At 33.5% G+C, this 27,952-nt stretch overlaps 1 long non-coding RNA gene across 2 annotated transcripts in view; it reads right to left on the bottom strand.

Annotated features, from left to right (window-relative positions):
• LOC126505717 (uncharacterized) overlaps positions 1-27,952 on the bottom strand; it is a 101,393-nt gene that overhangs the window by 9,120 nt on the left and 64,321 nt on the right. For both annotated transcript variants that reach the window (XR_007592968.1, XR_007592969.1), the window contains exons 4-5: positions 23,625-23,739; positions 22,105-22,236 (exon numbers count right to left, since the gene is read on the bottom strand). This is a non-coding gene — a long non-coding RNA (uncharacterized lncRNA). The remainder of the gene's footprint in view (positions 1-22,104; positions 22,237-23,624; positions 23,740-27,952) is intronic.

Genomic DNA, 27,952 nt, shown 5'->3' with positions numbered 1-27,952 from the left:
GTGACGTCTGATGTGCTTCTTATATTTTTCATTATTTATAAGGAATGTTGTAAATTATTATCTGTATGTCTTGTGCCATTTACAATTGTACCTAGTTTAGTTTCCATCATTTTGTTTGAAAAACTTTCTGAGTCTCATTTAAGTTACATCTTGAAACATTTTCTACTCTTCTGTCTTCAGTAACTGATTCTCCAGTGATATTCAGGATCATGTGTTGTAGCCTGATTAGAAGCTCGGTGAGGTTTCTTGAGGACTGTCATCTGATAAATGTCATGGGAGGTTTGTGACACATCCTGTCACCACTAATGGCAAATGATACTTATGTCTTCATTAATTGGAGTTTCAGCTTCAGAAAAGAAATCATATAGACTTGTTACCAAAAGCACTAACAAAGTTTCAAATGTGTGTAGAACAAAGAAAAAGATCTGATTATAAACATTTTCACTTCTGAGAAAAGCCACCATCTGATGAAAATGGAGACCAAAAAAATAAAGGCCACAATTATAAGTGCTGGATTCAATGTAATAATTGATAAATTTCTGTGTCATTGCTAAACGTTGAGATGGAAGTATTGTATCTCTACATTCTCAGAAAAAAAAAACAGAAAATAAATAAAATAATATATAAAAATGGGTTCTGTTCAAGTGTGCCTAAAGCACTCAGTGAATACTTCTGGTTTTTTCTAGCTGTGTTATATTGTGGTATCCGAGGGTACTACCTGTCTCCAACTCTTGACTTGTTAGCAAATGACTTGAGTATGTCCAGGGTCTACCTCAACAAGAACTGGATTTTTAGAGTCTTTCTGATACATTTTAAAAAATTATTAAAATCTTACTTTTCACTATTTTTTCTCATTTATATTCTCAATTCATATAAACTAATACAATTTACATTTTACTCTTTTGTATTTTCTTAAAAAGAATATATAAAATATATGATGGATAGTATAGCTTTCCACTAGTCTCTTCTAGTTTAATCTACTTTTTATAGTTTAGAAAAAGATAAATTTATTCATTCAATAGATTCTTTTTATTTGAATAAGGAATTCAAATAAAATTGAAATTCTTTATCAGACTATTATGACTTTACTTATGTCTTTCATCAGTTTCATGGAACTCTAATATCACAAGACTTTTTTGCTGTATACCATAAAAACAGAGGCTAATTGGAAATATATTGAGTATGAATTTGTATTCATGATTTCAAAATTGATTTATTCAATTATCTGTATATTTAATTAAAATAAGCTATTTAAATATACTAACATCTCTATATATTTAATAAAAACTGGCTAATTAATGTATTTCAGATACTTTCTTTAATTTTTTTAAGGAACAAAAGTACATTTCTTTTTGCTAAAATATGTAAAGTAGATTTCCTCTAAGATAATAGATTATGATTCAAAGGGATTAGATTTCATTTATATTTTAGCTCCTTTGGTAAACAATAGAGAAGATTGATTTTGGTGAGTAAAAAGTGAAAGCAAATTAAATTATATTAACATCTCTTTATGAATTTCACATTCATAACTACACTGTAAATCAAGTCTCTCAGTAACGTCTACATGCTTTACCATTTCTCTGAATTGTACTTTACTTCCCCTAATGTATTTCTTTTCAATAAATTGCCTTCCACATTATGCAGATACATGATTGCTTTAATATTATGAGAAAAATATGAGTACACAAACTAACAGATACAAAATAAGTGAACAGTAAAATTATAGAGTATATATCAAATACACAATCTCTAACTACATGCACACACACACACACACACATATATATATATATATAATGTAATATATCACAATAATACATTTTTAAAATGGCCTTATTCAAAAGTCAAATATTGTCAGGCAGTGGTGGCGCACACTTTTAATCCCAGCACTCAGGAGGCAGAGGCAGGCAGATCTCTGTGAGTTTGAGGCCAGCCTGGTCTACTAGAGCTAGTTCCAGGACAGGCTTCAAAGCCACAGAGAAACCCTGTCTCAAAAAAAAATCAAAATTCAAATATGACATTAAAAAGAAATTCCATAGTTATACATATGCAAACCAGAAAGACCTCCCAAAGCATACAAAACACTCTGGGACTATTAGGGTTGTAACCCCAACTGGGAAACTAGAAATATATTCAACTACTGCAGAATAAGCAAATTAAATTTATGTAGTCATAAAATACATTGCATGTGCTATTGAGAATAAATTGACACCATGCAAACATTATCAACAAAAATAACAAATAACACCATGCTGTGCAAGAGATTAATGAGTTATGCGATAAATAAAACACACACACACACACAAAGAATAACATAGTCAAAATTAGGGGAGAATTGTAAGGTTTTAAGGTAGCAATATTACTTGGCCAGTGTGAAGGTGACATCTATGTGACAGCTTTATCCCACCATATGTTATTTCTCAGTGTGTCTTTGTGGACACTATAATGAATTTTGAGCAGCAATAAATTTTCAGTTGAATTTGTAGACTAAGTTGAATGGTCCTGCCCAAATCAGTTGAATGGCAGACAGCTGAAAAAGGACTTGCTTCAAACTAAAAGATGAAGGAAGATTGATTTTGAACAACATATTTTGATCATGGTCTCTCTTCCCACTTACCTCTCGGATCCTCCCTCATCTTACCTCCCATTTACTTCCATACAGCCAATTGAAAATAAACAAACAAATAAACCATAACTTTAAAACAATAGAAAAATGGCAAGAAATCCACATACACACACCAAAAAAAAAAATCATAAAACCACAAAAGACAAAACCATATTATAGAAGCAAAAGGCCGGTAAGAAAAAAAAATGTCCAAACGAAGCAAAGTGAAACAAAAAATACCTCAAAAAGTATTGCATTTCAGACTGGAATCTTAACCAAAACACTGATATCTAACCCTTCTTACTGACATGATTTTTTTTTCCTGAAATCCCATCCATGTAGAAGACTAAAATTATTTTGACCTCTCAAGTTCGTTATACGTGGGTACATTTAGTTTATGAAAGACATAGTTTAAGAATTATGTAAAAGTTTTCAGTGATTTATTAATGTCTATATCTTTAACACATTACTTTGAAATAAACAAAAATGGCTATAATTTTGATGCATTGCACAATTAAGGACATGTAAATATGGTAACATGGATAAATACAGATATGAAAGTAAACTTGACTTACAGATATTTCTGAGCTACATCAATTACAAAATTGCAATTGTTATTTTGAAGTTTATTTACATTATAATATGTATAATTATTTTAAGCTTTGAGTCTAAAATTACTGGTAGTTAGCCAGACCGATAAGGGAATATGATAATAAGAACCATGGTATACATACCAGTTGAACACACCTATTATTAGCTTCTTAGATGTTTCTTAGATGTTCCTGGGCAATCTTTACCCTAGAGAAATATTTATATCAAAAAATAAATATATTTTAAAATTCTGAAAACATGGCTTTTAAATTTGGTCTAGATAACCAATTTAAAACAAAAATGTGAGGTAGAGAAGATTCCATAAACTGTTGCTGATTCTTGCATTATTCTATCTATTACCGTGAGTCATTTGTTTATGCAAGGCTGGGAATCTTTATCGGTCCTTCGGTGCAGGATCATTAAAAGGCTAGTTTACATTCTGAGAGTCTGCAGTCATCAATCTCCTCAGAAACATGTAGGAATTTGACCCAAACAACACAACTACTTCTACTCAGAGACTCGTGCAATCTTTAAATTTATTTAAAATTGTGGCTATAACTCTAGGTATACAGCTCTGTATGCTTGAGAATAAGTCATTAGAATAAGTCTCTGATTAATTTGGAAAAAGACAAAAGATAAATCTTAAGACCACTGACATATGTCAGTAATAAAATTGAGTTGTGTGAGTGTGTGTGTGTGTGTTGTGTGTGTACATATTGTGTTTTCATGTGTATAATGACAGCTGAAGATAAAATGTGACAGAATTTTTATATGCATCAAATTCAAGCAATTGTATGTAAATCACAAAAGCAGCGTATCCATTTCAACATTACTGAATTCTCTAATGGAAAGAAGAGAGGTATTTAATTGATTCTTGATGTCAAGGACTACATCCTTATGTACTCATTAACTAACACATCATACAAACTGCTTATTGAAAAGAATGAATAAAGGAACAACTGAGTAAAGAAAAGTGAATAACAAGTTTTTGATCACATTTTGTAAAATGCCACATATAATTATTAGACCCTGGAGACACTGGTTGAAGGTTGAAAGATGCAGATTCTGAAGAGATGCACTGTGAAGAATTTGCTCTTGTGATGTATTATTACATTGCTATTACATTTCAGAGCAAATTTAATTTTGATTACAGGGCTCACCAAGAAAATAAGGGATTAATGGTGAAAACTAATGTGTTTAGAGTTTCCATTCAGAATTTTAATAAATAAAAAGAAACATCTGGGGTCGCAGGGCATATATTAAATGTTTCATGAAAAACAAATCTTGTTTTGGCATTGTAGAATCTCTTAGTTCTGCCATTGGGAGTTTCAAAACAAAAATTATGCTGAGAAGCCCACTCATTGCAATGTCACTTGCAAAAGCTTTTTTTTTTTTTTTTTTTGCATTAAGTCTTTTAAGCTAATAAAAAAAAAACAACTATATTGTTTTGCTGTTATTTGGTCTTTAAACTTGTAGTCACCTGTGTCTGAAGGAACAGAATACATTGTAAGTTGATTATATAAAGTAAGACACTCTAGTCAAAACATGATTCTCATTCTAAATTTTTGTAGTTTTGCAAGACCATACTTACAAAAAAATCTTTTAGAAAATATCAAATAGTGAAGTTTTAAATGGGAAAAATTCAAATTTTGCTCTATGTAACAGCTTTAATTATCTTTCCAAAAGTATTGTTATGCTAAGTATGTACAGGTGTTCTAAATGCTCTTTTTTTATATGTAGTAGATGTCTCCATCTTTCGTAATAAACTCTTTGTAGTTCTATGACTCATTGTTAGTGAAATCTCCATCTAAATCAGGAGGAAAGGCCAAAGTTTTTTACTTATTCATTTTTTCATTCATCTAAAAATCTGATAACATACACGTGATATTTACATAAACAGTAAAAATGCATAGAATCCTGATTTAAACATGGCATTATAGTTGAAGTGAGAAAGATGAGTAAATTGTTGTCTGTTTTGACAGACGTTTCTACCCAGTAAGAAGCAGAAAACCATATGAAACAAAAACAAAACAAAAATAAAGTTCAAAAGTAAAATCAATTATTGCATTGATACAGCCAGTTGAAAATCATTGTTAAACTAATCAATTGCTTAGGTTTTCTATTACATTATGAATCTAGGCTTAGCAACAAATGCAAGTCCCTAAGGTGATTATATATACTCTAACTCCTTGGTGTGTAAGAGGATGTGATATTTGAAAGGGAAACCCAATGGTAGACATATGTTTAATATTCCAGGGTTAAAATATATGAGGTTTTCTTCCTTTGTTAAGGTCCTTTTAACATTAAATCAAGACCTAGACAAAAGTATTAGACGTAAATAGAGATTACTTAGCATGTTGCTATAATATCCAGCCACTCTACACTTACATTTTAAAGATTATATATTCTATTACCCATGATGTTTAATATTAATTGTTATCATGACAGAACTTAAAATAATCTGGGAGATGGGTTTCTTGGCATGCCGACAGCCCTTACATCAAGTACATTAGTTATGATCAGAAGATTTTCCATCTGTGGGTGGCAACTTTTCCTGGCTGTGATCCAAAACTACATAAGTTGAGAAAGGGAACTGAATACCATGTGTTCATCTCTCTCTGTTTCTATGAAGTTTATGCCATAGATTAGCTGCTTCAAATTCTACATGATTTGAATTTGTACCATTATGAACTCTACCTGGACCATTGAACCACCTGTTAAAATGAACCCAGTTCTCCCCCAGTTACTTTTATCATAAAATTTTATTACAACAACAAGAAAAGAAACTAAGTTATTAAGATTAACTGAGGACCAAATACAGAAAAAAAATCAGTACTTAAAGGACTTTATTAATAGGGTCTTTTCTATTAGAATTGGATTTGCACTTTCCTCTTAGCACTGCTTTCATAGTGTCCCATAGGTTAGAGTATGCTGAGTCTTTGTTTTCATTGAATTCAAGAAAGATTTTAATTTCTTTCTTTCTTTCTTCCTTGATCTAGGTGTGGTTCAGTAGTTGACTATCCAGTTTCCATGAGTTCGTAGGCTTTCTGGGGGTAACATTGTTGTTGAATTCTAACTTTAATCCATGGTGATCTGATAAGACTCAGGTGGTTTTTTTTTTTTTTTGTTTCTGTGGTAGTTTGCTTTGTTACGGAGTATGTGGTCAATTTTTGAGAAGGTTCCATGAGCTGCAGAGAAGAAGGTATATTCTTTCCTATTTGGGTGGAATATTCTATAGATGTCTGTCAAGTCCTAAGTGCCCACTTAAAGAAAACGGAGAAGCACACATGGGAGACTTAAATGCCCACCTGAAAGCTCTAGAAAAAAAAGAAGCAGACTCACCTAGGAGGAGTAGAAGACTGGAAATAATCAAACTGAGGGCTGAAATCAACAAAATAGAAACACAGAAAACAATCCAAAGAATCAATGAAATAAAAAGCTGGTTCTTGGAGAAAATCAACAAGATTGATAAACCCCTATCCAAACTAATCAAACGGCAGAGAGAGAATACACAAATTAACAAGATCAGAAACAAAAAGGGAGACATAACCACAGACACAGAGGAAATTCAGAGAATCATTAGATCTTACTACAAAAGCCTGTGTGCCACAAAATTGAAAAATGTAAAAGAAATGGACACTTTCTTAGATAAATACCATATACCAAAGTTAAACCAGGCTATAGAATTGGATTTGCCAGCTTTTCTTTTTCTTGTGACCTAACATGCATGCAATAGAGCAAGGTGTTATCAAGATTGTGAATTTCATCCCAGAAAAACAAAACCCCAATCTTGTCGATGCTTATGAGGGGGTGACAATCATATTGGGTCCTTGTTTCTTAATCATTCTTTTCTCATAGCTCAGTAAAAAGTGATTTAAGACAGAACAAAGACTGAACCAGATTTAGCCCCAAGATTAAAAAAAAAAAAATCATGGAGAATATTCAAACTGAGACTAAGCAAATAGTTGTCATAAATTCTACGACAGAATATTCTTTAAAAAGCATAACAGCATGAAGTGAATGCATTGCACAATGTGAGTAGGTCTTTGGAATTGGTGGTATGTAAAAGCAGCTATACATAAAACAGTACCTACAGCATGATTGTATGTGTATGATGATGTAGAACACGCCAACTTCAACCAGAATGATAGAAGGCCAATGAGTAATTATATCTGGCAGGGAAAATGGGGACTCTCACATCTTGATGGGCATGTGAATTACTCAAGTGTATGCATTTGTCAAAATTCAAACTATACATTTAAGATCATTTATGCATTTCAATGGATAAAAATTATACCTCCGTTTTAAAAGTTCCTCCTAAACCATCTATTGAATGTCCCTAGAATAGCATTTAAACATTTCACTTTTAATAATAGCCATTTTTGTGTAGTACCTAAAATGTTGAATTATTGGGATTATGTGCAATTTTAACTTTAATGTACTATAATAGCCCCAACTCTAAAAATTATCTCTGTGTGAGTAGCTTATATTTTTATTTCAAATTAATATTCATTATATATAGTCTAAAGTGCTCCACTATCAGGAATAAGCATAAAACAAATAGGAATGCTGGTATACATACACAATTATTTATCCTTTAATTATTTATTTGAGGTAAGTTTATTGAGATATTTTTATAATTTTGCAAATCTTTCTTTGATTATTATAACTTTTAGGTTTTTCATGATAATAAAAACACACATATATGTGCATATATAGATATAATTATAAGTTTGAAGATCATAACAAATATGCCGCAAATAAGGAACTTAAATAATTGTGCCTTTGATAATATAGGCATATATGAATATATATACACACACACAAAATTAGAGCTGCTTGTTAAAATTCATCAGTACTATGCATGTTGTGGGAGACACTAATTGATAGGTCAAAGAGAGTATATATTTTCTATGAAAGACTGAACTTTGTCTTGTGTTTGATCTTCTCATTCTCAGACAGACAGCACTCCTGTGTGAAACTTATTCTTCATTATCTTTTGTACTATAAAGCAAAGGAAGGTGATGGGTCATTCTGAGAAAAAAAATGTAAATACTTCATCATTTTCCTAGCAAAGCATAGTTGAAGAAAATATCAAAACTGTATGCATTAGATAGCTAGAAGTAAAGACACTGTTTGGATAATTCAGGAATAATTGCGCTCCTACACCTAATTTGCATTTGCCTACTATCAGGAAATGCATACTTTGTGACCACATTTACAACCAAAAAACTTATTTAACTTTGTGATAATAAATTGTGACTCAAATAATACAGTCTCAAGATTAAAATTAGCCAGAAGGAAGTATCTTGTATCAGAATAAAAGATAATATGCACCAAAGTAAATTGATAAAAGTAGTAGGGTGATATTTATATCCATCATAGGAATGTGTAAAAAAAAACAGTAGTTTTCTATATAAGATCTTATTATAGCATGACTATAGTATAACAACAAGCCATTAATGGATAAGCATAAAATATAGAAGTATACTGGTTAGTGAAAGAGACTGATATGAAAAGCAACTAACTACAAGATTACCACTATGTGAGAATTTGTAACTTGAAAGCCTGTGGAAAGAGCAGAAAAGCCAGTGTCACCTTTAATGAAAGGGAAGTGATGAACCAATGAAGCACAGACTTATTGGACAGTTAACCTATTTTACAAAGCATCATAATGGTGAAACATAGCATTGTGAATTCCCAAAACTAATAGAGAACAACATGGAGAATTAACTGTGATGTAAACCATAGAATGTGCTTTAATTAATGGTAACATTTCAACACTGGTTCATCAGTTTTAGCACATGCATTACATGGATTCAAAATATTAATTAATATGGGGAGTGAAATGGAATGGGATGGGGGAAGTTAGGTTATAACTTTAGTACCTGCTTAACTTCCTGTAACATTAAAACTAGTTCAGATTTGGTGAACTAATACAAAAAACCTGTCTATAATGTTCTTAAAATTAAAGGATTCAGTAGCCAAATGTAACATTTAAATAAATAGCTAATGTGGAAATAAAGCTCGGGGCTTGACATGCTATATTCAGATATCTGAATGATGCATTTTCAAAAAACTTAAGATATATATGCAGGATAATATGATTGTACATACAATAAATTATATCAAGAATTAGAAAAAAATAAAAATTCCTGAAAATATCATAGAGGGATGGATTTCTAAGTCTTCCTAATATGAAACCAATCTCTTACAAAGGTTTAAGAAGGTAGAAATGATAGAACATGAATGACAGGATAGGGTAAATACAGAATTACTCAGAGATTTTTAACTCCATTTTTTATTTATTTTTGTCACTATTTGTTGCCTGCTTGGGGAAGCAAAGCAAAACAAAGTGTGAGATAGTGTTATTTATCTGCAGTTATTTTTAAAACATTCATGCTATGGGAGCTGGTTCAGTCAGTACTATGCTTGCTTTTTGAAGGGCATACCATCCAGCTCCCAAATAAATCACAAATAGAGATTTGTTCTTAGTTCTGAATGTCTGGCCTTAGCTTGACATGTTTATTGCCAGTTTTCCTTAACCTCAGTTATCTCGACTACCTCTAGGATTTTATCTTTCTGTTATTTCTATATACCTTTTTCTACTTCTTTCACTTTGTCTTGCTATGTAGCTGGGTAACTGCCCCTGATGTCCTCCTCTTCTTGTTCTCTTGCCCAATTTCTTCCAGATAATTTTTATTTATTCTCTCTCTCTCTCTCTCTCTCTCTCTCTCTCTCTCTCTCTCTCTCTCTCTCTGTCACTCCTGCCTATGCTTGCCCTGCCTCACTATTGGACATTCAGCTTTTTATTAGTACCATCAGGTGTTTTAGAAAGGCAACAAATCCCAGCTTCACAGATTAAACAAATGTAGCATAAACAAAAGTAATATATCTTAATATAATATTCCCCAATATTTCTCCATTTTTCTTTCTAAACAAAAATCACAAGTTTTAACATTAACATAGTATGACTATATACAGTAAGAACAATTATCAAGTAAAGATTACTTTCATGATGCACTGAATTCTAATTGGCTTTTGCCTGTATTTAAAGAAAATACTCCATAATCTATCTTATCTTAGTAAATCCAAATTTTTATATCTAACTAACTTTTAGCATATCTAAGAAAAAGTACAGCTATAACTATCTAGTTTACAACTCCATGGAAAACAACAGAAGGATATATTTTTTAAATAAAAAGTATATTGCAAATGATTTCTGAAAATTCTAGAAATAGTGGAGACATATGACTGCCTGGAAAATTATTTAAAATTCTTTGCAACATTATGGCATCCATTTTCAATGACCAAGGAAATTTGAAAGAATGTCCCACGTATACTGGCAGATTGTCAGTTGGTGTGGGAAGGTCATTTGTCAATCTGTTGTTTCATTGGTTAATCAGTAAAGAAAACTGCTTAGTCTGATAGGTCAGAAAATTAAGTAGGTGGAGTAGACAAAACAGAATGCTGGGAAGAAGGGAAGAGAGGTCAGAGACGCGATGAATCTCCAGCCCAAGATGGATGTACACTAAAATCTTCCCGGTAAACCTCGTGGTGCTACACAGATTTTTAGAAATGGGTTAGTCAAGATATGAGAGTTAGCTAAGAAGAGGATAGAAATAATGGGCCAGGCAGTGTTTAAAAGAATTCAGTTGGTGTGTTGTTATTTCGGGGCATAAGCTAGCTAGGCTGCCAGGAGCTGGGCAGCAGGAATGCAGCCCACAGCTCCTTTCTACAGTCAGTCACTTTTCTCTGTGTTCTGGAGAATGTCTAGCAGTTTTTTCTGTTAAGCAAAACAATGAAATACCATCCTTGCTTTGGTAAAGTTTGCAGCCATATTCATTTTTTTTATTTTTATTTTTATTTTTCAGCTTTCTCAGGCACTATATAGATATTTGATCCCCATGAAGGTAAGTCAAAATGTTGTGCAATGTTTTATTCTTTTGGCCTTTTGAGCAGCCCTCCAGTCAGCTCCCAAATAAATCACACACAGAGGTTTATTCTTAGTTATGAATGCCCAGCCTTAGCTTGGCTTGTTTGTTTCTCTGGTTTTTCTTAAATTATCCTGATTACCTTTTGCCTCTAACTTCATTCTTTATTGCTGTATACCTTTCATTACTTTTTTCTCCGTGGCTTACTGATGTCTTCCTTTCCTTCTTCTCTTGCTGCTCCTCTTCCTCATTTCTCCTTCTATTTATACTCTTCGCCTTCCATCTCCACCTATACTTGCTCTTGCCTAGTTATTGGCTGATGTGGGAGTGTCATATATCAATCTGTTGATTTCATTGGCTAAGTAATAAACACACTGCTTGGCCTCATAGGTTAAAGCATTGGTGGGAGGAGTAAACAGAATAGAATTCTGGGCGGAAGAGGAAGTGAGGTCAGACTCTGCTCTGCTTCCGGAGAGACCCGACAGCTCTGCGCTGCAGAGCAGAGATGCCATGCTCAGCTCTCACAGGCAGCTCCAACCCACGATGGACTTAGGCTAGAATCTTCCCGGTAAGCGCACCTTTGGGTGCTTACACTCATTATTAGAAATGGGCTAGTCCAGGTGAGAGACTTAGCCTAGAAGTGGCTAGATAGAAATGGGTCAAGCAGTTCTTAAATGAATACAGTTTGTGTGTTGTTATTTCGGGCATGAGCTAGCAAGCGGCCGGGGTGTTGGGGAGGCAGCCCTGACGCTCCTATTTCAACAATTGGCCATTCAGATTTTTATTAGAACTTCAGGTATTTTAGACAGTTAAAGAACCAGTTTCACAAAATTAAACAAATGAAGCATAAGTGAAAGTAATACATCATAAAATAATATTCCCAAAAGAACCAAGTTCAGATCCACAGTCCCAAGAAAGGACAGATGCAGCAGATTTCCTCTGTAACTTTAGAGTTGAGGTGGAAAAGACAGGAGGGATCCAAAACCTCACTGTTCAGTCCCTTCCCCACCCCAGACCTAGCCATATCAGTATATTTAAGGTTTGAAGGGAGCTCTTGTTTCAACAATTAAAATGGAAAGGGATCCCTCTGTGTATAGGCATGTATATCTGTATGTCTAACATATGCAACTTTTGCTTTTTCTTTGATTCTTTTTAATTTGTGTTGTCTTATTTAAGTTTGTTTTTTTTTTATTTGTTTTATCTTATTATAATTCTTTAGATACCTGTTTCCTTAAGGGAAGGCAGAAAGGTTATAGATTCTAAAGGGAGAAAAGATAAGAGGGATGTTGGTGGAGTTGGGGAAGATGAACTGTGATCAGAATATATTGCATGGAAAATGCTTATTTTTTAATAAAAAAGAGAAAATACTTAAGTTACTGAGAGTGAGTGAGGGAGGAAGATGTACATTGACTTCTGGCCAATAGATGTTCATGAGCTTTGAATACATACTCACAGAGAAGGAAAGGGTGAAAGAGGTAGAGAGAGTTTATTGAGGGTTTATGTCCATATTTATATAAAAAAGAAAAGCATAAACATAAACTTTGGTATAAATTCAGTTATTGGGGGTAATTAGTGTTGTTAATACCAGTTACAATAATTGAATATTGTAAAATTATCTATTATAGACATCATGAGTAGAGATCATAAATCTTCAAACAAAGCTGTGGTTAAATGTAAGGAAAGAAGAGAGTTAAGGAATCTTTCAGAACTTCCTTCAATTTTTATGTTATCTATCTGAGACTGTGGCATCTGATTGATGACTGATTGTTTTCTCAGTATAAGGGATGACCAAACTTGGAGGTTAATGGGCGTTTTGTGGATAAAGCTACATTTTGAAAAGGATTATAATATGAAATCTAAGAATATGGTGCTTATTTTTGGTATTGTTGAATACATAATTAATAATATAGCTGTAACCTCAAAAAAATGAAACTATGCAACATGAACGAACCACAGTGATTAGGAAGGTTTAAAGTAGCAATTTATGGAAGAAGCACACAGCTGGATTCAGTGCTCTAAAGAGATATAAGCAAGATATGGGTGGCAAGACATTAAATGGATATACCTCCAAAAGGCTCTAGAGGTGGCACTAGAGACCTATCAGACTTAGAGGTCATTTATCCTTTTAGCTTTTTTGAAGTAATTTTTTAGGTATCTATGTCTTTCTAAATATAATAGCATTTGAAAGGATCTTTCAACTTTGGAAGTATACAACTCAGTCCACAAACACAAGTTTTGTTTTTGTTTTGAAATTTTGTTTTTTGTTTTTCATTTTCTTGGTTCTATAGTAAGCTTGATCCATTAATGGACCATGTGCTAAAATTTGTGTTCTCTGACTGTGACATTACTGACAGGTACTGGTATATATGTAGGTTATAGGACTAAGAATCATTAGAGTTATGTACTTGAAGAACTTATTAGAAGTCTAGCCCTTTTTCTTTTTTTATGTTATATGGCTGATAAGACAGAGAAAGAGACAAGAAATAGAGAGACAAAGACAGCAAGACAGAAATTAAGAAATTACATAGCACAAGTAGTTAAAATTTCCAGACAAATTGATTTAAAGATGAGTATAATCTTCATTGTAAAAAAGATGTTTCAGAATCAGCAAAGTTGTCAATACTAAGAAATAATGCTTTGTAACTTAATTCTGACATCCTACATGCTTTGATATATCAATTTTGTGAGTTTATGAAAAAAAGATTTATATTTGACACTGAATATTTTGCTCTCTGTTATTTCCTAAAATAAAGAACAGAACTTTGTTATTTGTATCACTGAATATTTTGCTAGCTGTAAATTGTTCCTATACAATTATGCACAGTGCATAGTGAGACATATAGCAAGGGAAGAGATGCTTTCAAAGAATGGTTGCTCATCAGAATTATTATATTTTCGTTCAGAAATTCATAGTATGAGAGAAGCATTTACAATCCACAAGCAAATGGTGCATAAAATATTTTATGAATCTAGTCCTCACTGTAAAATCTAACTCATGGGGAGTAATTAAACACTAAACAGACTCAAGGTATGTATTTGTCATTTTTATTGACACAAAAACAATTAAAGCAATTTTAATGAATGGCTTAATTATACACAAGTAATTATGTATATTTCAAAGTTAAAAGAACCAAAACAGAATTTCTGTATGGAAAATAATGAGACTTTTAAGCCGTAATCAAAAGACTTAGATTTGGTAATGAGCTTTTTTTCTGCGATAGCTTTATTCTGGTAAGGTTACAAAGAGTGGTTAACTCATATATAACACCCAGTGAATAAACTATTTCATGAAATACAAATATGATGCTTTTAAAAGCAAATGGTATTTCTAGGAAATAAATAAAATAACACTAGAAAGTGAATTAATTAGAATATTCTAAAATTTGTCTAAAAATTTTATGTTCCACTCTTTAGATTTTGGCATGATCATTTGCGAATATATACATGCTCAGACAAAATAGTTTTAGGAAACAAATGTGTTAAAATTCAGAGAATATCCTACTATTAGAAATCAAGTGTACTTTACTATATATAAAAGTAATATATGCGAGGCGACCTGGATAAAAATGAAAAAATAACATTACAATGGAAGACATATATCTAAAAATGGTCTGAGTTCATAGAATGAAAAGAAAGTGATGAAGAAAGAGCAGGAAAGCAAAGACAGTGTTGACTATGAATCTAAGGGGAAACTTCAAACGATGTGTTGTCAGTATCAAGTAACCTTATTTTCCTTTCAATGAAAACAAATCACTTTGGTGGGTAGCAACACATCTCAGACATATACCAGATCAGATTTTGATAAAATAGATTTCAGGAGTGTAGAGGCTTCCACATCATCTCTTGTTTTGTAAGTAGAATCAGAGAATAATAAATCACATGCTAATGTTAGGAGACTTTATTGTAATCCCATAGAAAGAAATTTACTGTGTTATATGAATATTTCTAATGTCTTTGAGTTTTATACTTGTAAATATAATGTTGGGATTTAAGTTGGGGAGACTCTTATAGGGAAATTTAAAACGTTAACCTATGGGTTTCAACATAATCTTATTTTATGACAAATTCACCAAGAATTTTACTAGTTTCTTTCTTATACATAATTTAAGCTCTGCTTCAGAATATATACAGAGAGGAAAGGAGAAAAATATAAACCAATAAGAACAATGAGAAATCAATTGGAAACAGAACAAACTCCAAATGAATGGGATTACTGGATGTGTCAAGTTTGGGAAAACAAAGAGTGCTGGTACAAAATAAACAGGATGATTCAAGCCAATCATTTAGAGATCAACTGTGGGAGTCTAAAACAAAATGGAGTTGTACTTGATAAAATTACTGGCAATAACTGAAAATAATGGAAGCATAGGTATAGTAAGTATGCTGTACAACACTTTAAGACATTGGCACTTACAGAAACTGACTGAAATTCTTATTCATGTAGAGGAAGCAAAGTCACAATAGGGAAGAAATGACAATATTATGATTGCAATAAATGTTGCTTATCTACCATGTAACTGTCATCTATCTATCTATCTATCTATCTATCTATCTATCTATCTATCTATCTATCTATCTATCTATCATCTATTTTCTCCTAACCCATCAGTCTATTTTTCAATGTATCATGGCATGTCTTCATTTATAGCTATTCCTTCTATAGTAAGCTTTTAATGCTACTATTACTGATAACAATAGTAATAATTATCCATACAGTGATCTGAATGTCTAAAGTACAGGCCATGAACAGTTTTCTTCATATCATTTTGGACTCCGAATACAAAAAAAGCTCCAATTTATTTATAAGTATCAAATTGTAGTATTATAATGCTCATACAAGTATTAAATATTATATCTTTTTAAAATCCCATATCTGAACCAAACACACAGGTGTGGAGAGGCACGGGTACTGGAGCTAAAAATATAAAGGCAGAAAACTAGGATCAGGAAATCTGCATGAACTGATAAATCATGGTACCAAATTTAAGAAAAACAGCATCTCACATACTGTTTGCAGAGAGAAACAACTGGGATGACATCACCAGAAAGCTAATCAAGTAAAATTACAGAAAGGGAACAGAGGATATCTCAAGTACATCACAGAACAAATAGACATAGGCTTTGGAATTGAAAATCACAGTCCTTAGCAGAGATGACTAAAACTGCTTCTTCAAAAGACCCTGGCCCCAGGCCATTGCTAGACTTGCCAAGCCAATTCCTGTTTCAGACATGGAACAAGGAACTTTTTCTCCATACATCAAGGGTCTCTGAGAGAAGCCCAGAATGGCTCATCCCACAATCAACCTCTCATAAATGACTAATTTTTTAATTAATGAATGTCAGTAAGTTTTCAGAGGAGTGAGTAGCATGTTTTCTTTTTTATATATAGTATCAACACTCTTAAAGTTATGATCTTATTTGCTTTGAGACATTTCTTCTTTATTTAAGTAAATTAAAACGAGGAATTTCCCGCACCACCGCCCACCCCCTTCCCAGTCTGCGCTCTGTGCTCTGTATGCTAGAACCCACTTCGTGAGCTTCGAGCAAGGGCTGGAGGTTGAGAATACACATGCAAAGACAGACCGACACACAGACCTTCCAACACTGGTACCAAAAGCCCCTCGTTAATAGAACCATGGAGGCTTAAATACACTGCAGTCAATGGCCAAAAGGTGAAAATCCCATCCTCTGATCCTCTAGGCTAGGCACAGCTTCTGGTAACTTCAATTAGAAGGCTTTAGACAGGGAAGAGCAGCTGAAGGCCAGGACTCAATTGGTCCCAACAAAGGAATATGAGTAAAGTTTGAAAGGGATGGATAAAATAGAAAAATTATAGTGGTCTATCTCCTAATTTGTCAGATGGAATCACACTAAAGAGAATAATAGCATTATAAAGCACATATTTTTTTTTTTTTTTTTTTAATTTTCAAGACAGGGTTTCTCCGTAGCTTTTTGTTCCTGTCCTGGAACTAGCTCTTGTAGACCAGGCTGACCTCGAATTCACAGAGATCCGCCTGCCTCTGCATTCCGAGTGCTGGGATTAAAGGTATGCACCACCACCGCCTGGCTAAAGCACGTATTTTCAAAGGGGCGGGGAGGGGGGAGCAATGTAATACTGGTTACATGGATTAGAAGGAAGAAATGCTATTGACTGTATGAACTTGTATGAACATTTGGTATTTTGATACCAATCTTAAAGATTTACCACCATCCTAATCTTATTTACCATTCATCTTCCCCAGCGTCCAATATTGTTTTAGGGGGGAAAAAAACTTCTTAAAATAACATGTTGGCAAGTTACCGATAGAACATCCCCATTGTCTCAATGTGTGGGTGCACCCCTCGCGGTCCTGAGTTCCTTGCTCGTGATCTCTCTCCATCTGCTCCTGATTTGGACCTTGAGATTTCAGTCCGGTGCTCCAGTGTGGGTCTCTGTCTCTGTCTCCTTTCACCGCCTGATGAAGGTTAATATTCAGGAGGATGCCTATATGTTTTTCTTTGGGTTCTCCTTCTTATTTAGCTTCTCTATGATCTCTAATTATATGTTCAATGTCCTTTATTTATGGTTAGAAACCAAATATGAGTGAGTACATCCCATGTTCCTCTTTTTGGGTCTGGCTTACCTCACTCAGGATAGTGTTTTCTATTTCCATCCATTTGTATGCAAAATTTAAGAAGTCATTGTTTTTTCCTGCTGAGTAGTACTCTAATATGTATATATTCCATACTTTCTTCATCAATGTTCACCTTACTAGACCTGGATGGAGGTGGGTGGTCCTTGGACTTCCCACAGGGCAGGGAACCCTGATTGCTCTTCGGGCTGATGAGGGAGAGGGGTTTGATCAGGGGAGGGGGAGGGAAATGGGAGGCGGTGGTGAGGAGGAGGCAGAAATCTTTAATAAATAAATAAATAAGTAAAAAAAATAACATGTCGGCAGTAATCCTCCCAATCCCCTACACAATTTAGATGACTCTATAAAGAGAGTCAGTCTATAAATTGGTTGCTTAAGCATAACCATCTTCAGAATCACAAAGAACAGTACACGAAGAAACAAGCGGCAGGTGCTTTCAGCATTCAAAAGAAGACATAGCAATTCTAATTTTATTGCACTTGCTCTGCTTTGGATCATGGTCTGTGCTCCCTAGGTACCCGTGTTGGCACTTTGCTCCCCATGAATCGGTTATTTCTTTAGATAGATATTAAGAGTTGAATTTTGATACATAATCCTGAGATAATGAGAGGCAGTACCGTCTGGAGTAAATATTAGTTCTTGGGAGGGAGTTCCCTGGATAAATAATTGTTAAAGTATATAGCTTAACCTCTGTCTTAAGGCTGTGTTTCCTATGTGGCCATGTGATCACTTTTTGTAAAAATATAATGGCTATCATGCTGTCATCATGAAATCATCACTAGAGGCCAAAGACCTGGGAACATGACGTTTTGGGGGTTTAGTTTCTAAAGCTTCCAGTAAATAACTCCCATTTCTTTAAGAAGACATATTTTCAATATATATTTTTAGCACAACAAAATGTAGTGATGTTGTGTTTAAATCTTTTAAGTCTATTTTCTCTATAACTGCTGGCAATATCTTATTGCTTTACTTCAAATGTAAATACTTTCAACTGTAAAGACCCTGTCTCTACAGTAACTTTTACTATATCAATTTAATGCTATCTTAAAAATCACAATAATCAAAAGCATAAAAATATTTGATACCATTACTTTAAACAATACTATGGGACTGTGAAAAAATCAACAAATGATGTTGCCAAAGAAATCCAGTGACTTCTCAAGTTTAGACTCAGAGATTCAGCATATGTCATGGCCCCCACTGAGTTCTGTATTAAATTACTCTGTGACCTTCACCTTGAGGAAGTTACTTGGTTTTTCTTGTTTCACAGTTTTTCTTTTCAATAAATTAAAAGAAAAGAATAAATGGGAAAGGGATTACTAATCCTTATCACTCTAGAACATTATGGAGGGCATTAAGTCGTACAGTTACAGCTCTCCATGCCTCATATAGAAAATCGTCTTTTAAAGACTTATATGATTTTTATATTGATGGGATTTTAACCTTGCTGGTGTGTGACTCCTGTGAGTTTAGATCTCTGTGATTGGCAATTTGTTTGGTACATGGGTGAATTATGGACCCACTAAACTTCCCATTTGTAAGTCAATATAAGTAAATGTGACCTTCAGCTCTTTAAAGATCAAGTGAGACAGCCTTAATGTTAACCCATTGTGTCATCTAACTAGTCTCCCTTACAGGTAGGAAAATATTTCCTTTATTTTACTGAATTTAAATGTGTGGCAAATAAAGGACATTATTCATAACATAACAAATACATTCCTGATTAAACTTTAATGCTAGTAAATTCTATTTAATATTGTGTGCTTCCAAAAATTAGATTGGAAACATAAAATTAATATGTTCCCACATGCACAAGCTACAGAAATGTATCCTCAGTAGCATGCTCTTTTAGTAAAATTCTTATCACACTGGTGAATAATCAACCCTGACACTCAAACCTCAACTACTTAAAGATCCTCAAAAATGAAACATTAGTGATGTGTTTGGCAAATTTATATATAAGATAAACATAATATAAAATTTATTTTACTAACCCACATAGATTCTACTTTTTCTAATATTTACTGATTAGCTAAATTAAAAGGAAGATTTAGTTGTGTGTTATTTAATAAGTAAAAATAATATAAAAAGCAGGCATAAAGCTATTACAAATTTATCCAAAGCTAAGGAATGGGGTAGGATAGCCACCTACCATGTGCAAGGGCCTTGGTTCCATTCACAACATCACAAAAGGAAAAAGCTGAGACAAAACTATGCCTTATATTAGCATGCACAAGATATAATAAATGGAAGATTAAAAGTCATAATGGCTTAAAGAATTACATGTACCAGTAATTTTAAATAAAATCTCACACTTAAATAAGAATACTAAGACTAAAAATTGCATTTTAAGCTTTAATGAATATATATTAGGGAAGATATTTAGAGATATAATAACAGTGCTTATGCATTGAAGATGATTATTTTAAAGCCAGTTGTACATAGTCAAATTTTATTATTTGTACAAATCTATAAGGTTTTTTTACTCTTTTTATATAACTAGAAAACTGATGCTAAAACGAATATCTTTTTATTTTCATATGACTTTAAAGTAAAGTAAAAGTTAAGCTGAAATTTTAAATTAAATGTATTGCTTTAGACTGGCTCTTTTCTCAGACTTTTCATCTATAAACATAATTTTTGTCTGAGTGAACCCCTCTTATAAAATTTACAATAATTCTGAACTTTGTGATGAACTAAAAAATAAGTGTAGTCTAAGATTACATTCTGTGGCTAAGTCATTCTACCTTTCTGTGCTGTGGATATGATATGCTCTTATCACTATTATCCTTCTACACTTATCTGTGCTCATGATAGAACTTATTGTTTGTTTCCATAATAGTAAAATTGATCAAATCTGTATAGCAATTGTAGTGACTTATCACAATATTCCATAAATATATTTTTCCAGTTTAATTTTAAAATTTCAATTTATTTCTTTATATGTATGTTTTTCTTTTTATCATCCATTTAATGATTGCATCTATCTATTTAGAAATATACAGGATTGTGTGTGTGTGTGTATACTAATAATCAATGAATGAAAAAGAGAAGAGGCCATGGAATTGAAAGAGAGCAAGGAGGTGATACAGGAGAATTTGGAAGGAGAAAAGGAAAGTGGGGAATGACGTAATTAAAATAAATTGTGAAAATACATGCCATATGAAGGCTATTACTTGAACTTTCAAACAATAAATCAAAGTTAGGCTGAGATAACCAGGTGACTAAGTTTACTCATACGTACAAGAGATTCAGTATACACATTGTCTCATTGAACAAAAGCAAGTGGTAGCATTTAGAAGTCTTAAACCAGACTGAATATGTGAAAATCAGTGATCTTTTATTCCATTTTTCTTTATCATTTAGTACAAAGAAGTTATCCAGGAGGGCAGTTTGCCTTTGTCGAATGACTTAGGCGATTTCAAGTTGCTTCCGAAGAAAGCTTTCATCTTTTCTATAAAGTAAACATGACGGGCTTTCTGCTAATAATAATGGCTGCTATTGTCCTTAAAGGTCACTGCCAACTGTGTAATCTGAATCTTCACCATGGCATTACTATGACTTTTCAATGTATGCAACTCAGAATCACACCTATTAGTTCTAACTTCTTCACATCTTCCTCTCTTGCATCGTATTCACTGGTAACCATATGTCTCCGTTTGCTTACTATTGCTATGGGAAATACAATGACCAAAACCACTTGGGTAGAAAGGGGATTATGTGACTTAAAGATTACAGTCCCTCATCATAAAAAAACTGTGACAGGAGCTGAAGGCAGGAGCGTGAAGGTAATTTCTGAAGCAAAGACCTTGGGGGTCAATCATACCCAAAACTTATTCAATTGTTCTTCAAGGCTCCTTCAGCTTTTTTTTTCATCTTTTTATTTTTTTTAATTATTTATTATATATACAATGTTCTGTCTGCATTTTTGTCTGCTCACCAGAAGAGGGCACCAGATCTCATAGATGGTTATGGGCCACCATGTGGTTGCTGGGAATTGAACTCAGGACCTCTGGAAGAGCAGCCAGTGCTCTTAACCTCTGAGCCATCTCTTTAGCCCCCAGCTTTAATTTTTAAAAATTAAAATATACTTATATTATTTTCTCCACATTCTACTCTCTACTTCACTACCTATATACTTTTTTTTTTCTCTCAAATGTATGGCCTCCTCTTCTTTAATGATTGCTGTTGCATATATATGTAAATTAATAAATATATAAATACCATCTGCTGATTACATTTTTACAAATGTCTGAAACATTTCCCTAGGCACAATACCACCCATAGTGATCTATCCCTTCCCATATCAAACATTAATTAAGAAAGTGTTCCACAGACTTACCCACAGAGCAACCTGATGGAGATATTTTCTTTAATCAGCACAGTAGAAAAACATTTGTTTAAGCTGGGATTCCTTGCATTATGGTGGCAAAGTTGAGTTAATTATCCAATTTATGACTCACTTAAGGCCTCTCTATGAAAAGATTTTAGGACACATTACTAGTTAATATTTTATTTGCCCAAACATTCCCTAACAGTGCATCAATATACAAACAAGATTTCAGTATTGAAACACACATTTTTCACTGCAAACTAACTCTTATTGGATATACCCAAAATCCTACAAAATAGTCTTACCCAGCCTTATATTAGAGCATATTTTTGCAGAAATTTTAATTACCATCTATATGCATTGGTAGACATAAGAATAACATAATCTTTAAATCACAAAGTTTCAACAAACAGGGTATGTTTCTACCTCTGCTACACCATTTGACAAATACATAGTGCCAAAGCAGTAGAGATTATGGCCAGCAAGTGTTCATTTCAACATGCTTCCTCCCCAAATCTCTATTCCCACATCAGTTCACGAATCTATTTTCTCATACTCATTATCCAAGTATCTTTTTTTTTCCATTTTTTTTTATTGAGAATAAGAAAAAAAAGTTTCTGCCTCCTCCCAGCCTCCCATTTCCCTCCCCCTCCCCCCAATCTTCTCCCCCTCCCCCCTCTCTTCTCCCCCTCCCCCCACTCCTCTCCCCCTCCCTCTCCTATCCAAAGATTAGCACTCATAATCATTAGGGAGAAAATACACAGAGAATACTCCTGGGAATCTTGAGGTAAAACACATTACTGCTGAAAAACTCTTGTGCCAAGGAGTGCTAGAAGATCCTGATTCTGTAGTCCCCAGGGCCTGTTTGCCCTTTACCATGTGGCAATGTTTTATTTATTTATGAACATACGGAATTTTCAAAGTATTCTAAGAACATGGTGTGAGGCCATTCAGTTCTCGTGAGAGAATATATAAAAGTTACAGTGAATAAAAAAGAAGAAAACTTTCTAAATCTTGAATATTTTGAGAGCAGATTCAAGGTTTCTGTTTTGTAAAAGAAATTGATGAATTAATAGAGATTGCATTTTGCATTTTACAGTCTTCATCTATAAAGCAACTAAACAAGGAAAATCTATTGCATGGAGTTTAAGCCATGAATAAGGAAAAACACATCATTAAAACACATGAATTCCTGGGCAGTACTCCCCATAGATCTTTAACATATAAAAATGCTTCATATTAATCTTTTGTTTTAACTTTTTTCTTGATCTGAGGGTAGGAGAACAATGAATTGGACCTAGGGCCTGTACTAGGTAGAAAGTACTCTACTACTGAGCTTTATTCTCACATCTCTGAACACATATTATCCACCCTCTTCGAAAGGTGTGTCAATGGAAGAGAGTATCTCTTGTTTCTATTTATCAAATCCAAGATGTTGTTCTCAGCTTGCCGCCAGTGAACATGTTACAAGTAGTTAAATGAGTAAAAAAGGACAATGGAGGAAATTCCTTTTAGCTGAGGTCTCTTACCTACAGTTCCGGTAATACTTGTTCATTCACTGTCATATAAGAATCATCTTCTAATTATCTGACGATTTGGAAATGAGGAAAATTTTTCTTTGACATGTGGTAACTTTCTGTAAATCTGTTGGTTAAGTGAGCATGTCATTCCCTCAAGCTTTCCAAACAATGATACTATGACTCAGCATATCACTACTTTTTTTTCTTAAGATAATTATTGAATATTTTACAACACAGATGGTACAGTAGAGACAAATTTCTGTAAAAACAAGCACACAAAAAAGAAATTATATAAGCCACCAAACACAGAGTCCAGATAGGAACACATACTACATTGGAGTATATTATCATACAGTTTGGTGTTTACCAAGAGTTCTGAAATCTTTTAAAAATTGGTATTTTCTGTGTTTCTGAAGCTGCTTTAAAGCAAAATATCACCAATAGCAAAATACAACTGCATAGTACTTATTTATTACCAAACACATATTTAAAAAAAAAAAGATGGCAAGGGTTTGCCAAAAGTATGAAATATGAGTTGCTTCATACAGAAGATAAATGATTAAGCCAAAATTACAATATTATAAACTAATATCTGTAAACTAAGTTTCTAGTTAATAGGTTGGGATATATACTATAATATAATATTAATAGGATATATCTGCTATGCTGTGTTCATTTTATTTATGAACAAAGAAAAATGTGTATATTAACTATTCATATCTCCTTATTCTATATGGTGATATGAAGTATTTTATTATTAAAATAAAGCAACACAAAATTTAAAGATAAATAATATATTTAATACAAAATGAAAAATATGTAATTTCCATTTCATTCTATTATTATATTCTGCCAAAAATCTTCAAAATTATATTCTTTATTTTTATTTCCTATTATTTAAAATTGTTTAGTGGAAACTAACTAGTCTAGACCAAATAGTCCAGCTTTTAAAGAAAATTGCAATATGATAATTCTTCTAAATACCCTCTTCTAAATACCAAGAATCTTTTTATGTTCTTATGTTCTTTATCTGTACATACATTTTAAGGAATAGTTTTTTGGAAAAGCAATGTCACATTGAAGCTATATACATTCTTTGTAAAATTAGTCTAGCATTTGATTGAATATTAGCTTTCCTTAATTAAAGAACTATGAACACTTATGGGCTATATTGAAAACTATATGTGAAACAAAAATGACACTTAATTATAGTATTCAGCCAGGAATTTTTGTTCAATAAATATTTTTGTTATCAAAGAAGTAACAACTGAATATGTATTTGATTGCCACATGATAGCTTACTGGCTAAAGTTTCAGCATGACTGTCTCTAGTCGCTCCATGGCATCTCTCTAACTCGGCCTTCCTCCTATGCTTATAGGCTAAGTCAGTTCTTTATTCATTAACCAATCAAAGAAGTAACATAGACAGAAGGGCTTCTCACACCATTTCCCCTTTTCTGTTTAAATAAAAAGGAAGTCTTTAACTTTAACATAGTAAAATTACATATAACAAAACAGTTATTAAGCAAGAATTACAATATTTATATCTATTTACTATCTATTCTTCAACTCAATCAAAGTCTCCAGAAGGATATAATATTACCTAAGTAAACAGGGAATGTGTTAGAAGCTACTTCCAGAGATCTAGGATTGACAGAGACATCTTGCTGCCTGGACTCAAAGTTCTTCTGTACTGTTGCGGCATCCATCTTCAGCCTACAGGCCCATAGTATCCAACAGACTTTTCCACAAAGCAGGAAATTTCAAAGACAGTTCTATCTATATTGGCAGTTTGTCAGTCACTTTTCTTCTGTGCTGGTGTGGGAGGTTCTTCTGTCTATTTGTTGCTTTTATGGTTAATGAATAAAGAAACTGCCTTGGCCTGTTGATAGGGCAGAACTTAGGTAGGTGGGGAAAAGTGGACTGAATTCTAGAAGAACAAAGGTGGAGGAAGAGATGCTGCGGAGTTGCAACCATATTCAGACGTGCCAAAACTGCCTGTAAGCCACTCTCATGTGGCAATACAAAGATTAGTAGAACTGGCTTAAATTAATATGTAATCATTAGCCAATAAGGCTAGAGTTATGGGCCAAGCAGTGTTTTAATTAATATAGGTTTNTTTTTGAATTTTCGAGACAGAGTTTCTCTGTAGCTTTTGGTTCCGGTCCTGGAACTAGCTCTTGTAGACCAGGCTGGCCTCAAACTCACAGAGATTTGCCTGCCTCTGCCTCCCGAGTACTGGGATTAAAGGCGTGCACCACCACCGCCCGGCATTAATATAGTTTCTGTGTGATTATTTCAGGTCTAAGCTAGCTGGGAAGCAGGGAAGAACAAGTTGCCCCTTTTCCTACAGATTGGTGCACCAACATGGTGGTCTAAATTCATGTAAAACCTGAGAGGGCTTGAAAAGGAACTCTAGACAGTAAAAAATGTTAAAGCCTTCCTTTTTGTTTAAACAGAAAAGGGGAAATGGTGTGGTGTGAGAGGTTATTTTGTCTATGTGTTACTTTTATTGGTTAATGAATAAAGATGAATAAAAGAACTGTCTTGGTCTGTTGATAGGGAAAAACTTAGGTAGGTGGGGAAAACTGGACTGGATGCTGGGAGAAGGAAGGCAGAGGGAGAGACACCATGGAGCTGAGGCCAGAGTCTTTACGTGGCTTATTAATTTTTCTGTCATTTTAAAGGCTTTACTTTTTTAAAAGAATTAACTTTATTTTATGACTCTCTCTACTGTTTTTCTTCTCTCTTTTAAGCCCACATACATTTATCCAATGCAATGACTCATCTGTATTTGTCTTTATTGCATATTTCTAATTCTTTACTGTCCAAGAGTGTTTTTTAAAATGCTAAGCACATCTTAAAAACTTTAGCTGTGCCTTTTCTAGAAGAAATATGTCACTGTCTGCTTACCCCACCCAGTCCAACATGGTATAGCTGTTCTGTTTACTGCCTCTGAGCAGTGTATACCACCCCAGTTCCAAGTATGCAATGGTATATGTTGAGCCATTAAGCAGCTGTAACAGTCTGCTCACAAACCCCATTTAGATATTCTATAGCCAGACCTCCAGAAAGAGACAGAGTTTACACTGACACCATGACCCAGAAAGCCGGCATTTCAAAATGCTTGTTGGTTCCCAGCTCTTGTCTAGCTTAGACAGGAAATAATCACAAAGAAACTGTATTATTTAAATCACGGTTTGGCTCATTAACTCTAGCTCCCTATTGGCTAACTCTTACATATTAATTTAGCCCATCTCTATGCATCTGTGTATAGCCACATGACAGAGGCTTACTGGCTAAAGTTTCAGCATGTCTGTCTCTGGTAGCTCCATGGCATCTCTCTAGTTCTGTCTTTCTGTTCTCCTTCTATAGGCCAAGTCAGTTCTTTATTCATTAAACAATAAAAGCAACACACAGTCTGAAGGACCTCTCACACCATCTATCACTTCTACTTGCTATTACTTATCCTTACATAACATTTCAATGGAATGATATACAAGTTACTCAATGATTAAAAATCAATTTTGTTCAAAAATCTAGCAAACCTCTACTTCACACTATTGTTTGATAAGTTACTATCAGGTATTAGGAGATAGAAGCTGATATATTTTTTTTCATAAATCTACATTGTAATTTTGTTGTACATATAAAATTAGTTATCCATTTTGTAGTCAATGAACAAGAAATTTATCAAGGTAATATCTTATGTGATTATGATGACCATTTAGGATCTAATAATCTGTAATGGATCGCTTTCATACAAAAATTGTTAGCCTCACTCTCTCAGCAGAAATTGTCTGTAGCTTTTTATCTAGGAGTGTGGGTCTTGTGAAATTTTCCAAACATACATGGTCAAATGTTGGTGGTCTTTTCTTGACAAACTATTGTCAGGGTGTAGCATTCAAGTATTGTTAAGAAAATGATGTTTCCAGATGGCCATCCTTGTTCTTTCGTTGTTTTCACCTCTTCGTCCATAACTCTCCATGGGCTTTTTATGTATGGGTAATTTTGTAGGAGTATTAATTAATGCTGAGTGCTCATAGTCTCTTGTTATCTACACACATTGATAATGTCCAACAAAATCTGTTTGTAGTATGTAGTTTTATGGGAGGACTAGAAAGTCACCACAGTCATTGATTGGAGAGTCTAAAGTAAACAATCCATCTCTAGAGCTGAGATGAAAAGGAAAGATAATGATGCTTTAACGAAGGTAAATAGATCTTTGGATGCCAACTTTGGAACACTAGAAAGAATAAAGAACTACATAGCTGTGTCTTTGCCCAGTGAGGCTTTTAACTTTTAATCAACTAAACCTAATTTGAGTGGCCCAAAGC

Source organism: Alexandromys fortis, unplaced genomic scaffold (genome assembly GCF_014885135.2).
Source record: "Alexandromys fortis isolate MF-2015 unplaced genomic scaffold, M_Fortis_MF-2015_v1.1 scaffold_4, whole genome shotgun sequence".
Taxonomy (NCBI): Eukaryota; Metazoa; Chordata; class Mammalia; order Rodentia; family Cricetidae; genus Alexandromys; species Alexandromys fortis.
This window is presented reverse-complemented; position numbering and strand designations above follow the sequence as displayed.